We start from the raw sequence: 2500 nt of genomic DNA, 5'->3' as shown, positions 1-2500 counted from the left end.
AAGTTATTTGAAAATTCGTTGGCAAAAATGAATAGTGAAAAGAATCTCGGCGTAATTATCAGTATTAATCTCAAATCATATAAGCAGTGTATTTCAGCCTTTGAGAATGCAATTAAGACTCTAGAATTGATTGCGCGATCTTTTGACTTTAAAAGTCCATCTCTCATTAACATTTAGGTCGTTCACATTTGGAATATACTGTTTCCGTATGGTCACCGAATCTCATTAAAGACATTGACAGACTGGAAAAAGTACGACGAGCTACAAAACTGATTCCACATATAAAACATAAATCGTAAGAAAATCGACTAAAACACATGAATCTGTTTTACCTAAAAAAGCGTAGACTCAGAGGTAACTTGACACAGGTCTTTAAGATTCTAAAGAGAATTGATAACATAAAAAATGACAATATTTTCACACTGAATGAGAATCCAACAAGAGATAATGGTCTCAAACAATCAGGAAATATATTCAATTTGGAAATAGGTAGAAACAATTTCGCCAACCGTATAGTTAATGAATGGAATAAACTTCCTGCAGAGGCAGTACAATGCATTTCAGTTCGAAGCTTTAAGATTTGTTTAAATAAACACCTAAGGAAGATGCTGTAATGCCTGCCATTTATTTTATATTATTTGTTTATTTGTTTGTTATTATCTTCTTGGTTATCATTTATTATTATTTATCTATCAATCTATTATTATTTACAATTTACCTGTTTTTTTACTATTCAACTTTACCTACTTATCTATTTATTTTATTTATTATCATTTACATTATTATGATCTTACTTATTATTATTTATATTGCTATGATTTTGTTTACTAGCCAAATTACCCGCGCGATGGCGTGGGCAAATTATCATTTTAATTTTGATTGAAATTGGAGAGAAAAGTTACACGTATCAATATAACTCAATAGAAAAGGTAACAAAAATGAAATGTTAAGAACGTAAGAAAAAAAAATAAGTTTGAGGAAGGAGACGCCTTTTGGAAATAAAACATACTTATCCAAGTAGCCTGGTTTATGGTGAATATCTATGGTTTTGGGGGGAGTTCGTGAACAAACAAGCAGACAGGCAGAGGCTACTACTTTATTATAGTTGATACAAATAAAAGATGGTTATCCAAGTACCTTGGGTTATAAGGTTTCAGAATATAAATGGTTATTGGGGTTTATCAGCAAAAACCTAGGAGGAGTTTGTGAATAATCCCTAACCTAACCATACCCCACCTAACTTTAACCTTTAACCCTAACCAAAATATTTTTTGGAAATGAAATATAGTTATCCAAGTACCTGGAGTGATAGGGTATCAGAATATATACGGTTATAGGGGTCTATCTCAAAAACCGCAGGAGTAGTTTGTCAACAGACAAATAAAAGATAGTTATCCAAGTACCTTGGGTTATAAGGTTTCAGAATATATAGGGGTCTATCTGCAAAAACCTAGGAGGAGTTCGTGAATAATCCCTAACTTAATCATACCCCACCTAACTTTAACTTTTAACCTTTACCGTTTTTTTAATGAAATATAGTTATCCAAGTATCAGGAGTGATAGGATATCAGAATATATATGGTTATGGGGGTCTATCTCGAAAACTCTAGGAGCAGTTCGAGAACAAACAGACAAACAGACAGACAGACAGAAGCTACTACTTTATCATAGTAGATTGATTGATTGATTGATTAATTGATTGATTAATTTATCTATTTATTCATTTATTTGTTTATCTATTTATTTATCATTATTACAATGTTTTTCGCATCCGACCTCATTGTGGACCAAAAGGTCTCCCATCGGCATGCTCCTCCTTTGTAGTCCTTTGTAATGTGTATGTGTATGCGTATGCGTGTATGTATGTGTATGTGTATGCTTATGTGTATGTGTATGTGTATGTGTATGTGTATGTGTATGTGTATGTGTATGTGTATGTGTATGTGTATGTGTATGTGTATGTATATGTGCATGTGTATGTGTATGTGTATGTGTATGTTTATGTTTATGTGTATGTGTATGTGTATGTGTATGTATATGTGTATGTGTATATGTATGTGTATGTGTATGTGTATGTGTATGTGTATGTGTATGTGCATGTGCATGTGCATGTGCATGTGCATGTGCATGTGCATGTGCATGTGCATGTGTATGTGTATGTGTATGTGTATGTGTGCGTGTGCGTGTACGTGTACGTGTACGTGTACGTGTACGTGTACGTGTACGTGTACGTGTACATGTTCGTGTACGTGTACGTGTACGTGTACGTGTACGTGTACGTGTACGTGTGCGTGTGCGTGTACGTGTACGTGTACGTGTATTTACCCAGATGTATTACACGGGAAGGAAGCTAAGCTCGTAGTCCTGTCTTTGTATGTTTCAGCATCAAGTTATTTCTTAAAATCTTGAATTGTATTTGCACACACTGTTTCTTTATCTAAGTTATTCTACATATCCAGCACTCTGTGTGGGAATATCCAGCACTCTGTGTGGGAAGCTA

The 2500-nt window shown here is 34.0% G+C and overlaps 1 protein-coding gene across 1 annotated transcript in view; it reads right to left on the bottom strand.

Moving 5' to 3' along the window:
* LOC143027781 (corticotropin-releasing factor-binding protein) overlaps positions 1-2500 on the bottom strand; it is a 456393-nt gene that overhangs the window by 71550 nt on the left and 382343 nt on the right. The window lies entirely within an intron of this gene.

The sequence above is a fragment of the Oratosquilla oratoria genome, chromosome 8, assembly GCF_046742065.1.
Source record: "Oratosquilla oratoria isolate Oo_2021 chromosome 8, ASM4674206v1, whole genome shotgun sequence".
Taxonomy (NCBI): domain Eukaryota; kingdom Metazoa; phylum Arthropoda; class Malacostraca; order Stomatopoda; family Squillidae; genus Oratosquilla; species Oratosquilla oratoria.
The sequence above is the reverse complement of the archived record's forward strand: the minus strand, read 5'-3'. Positions and strand labels throughout refer to the sequence as shown.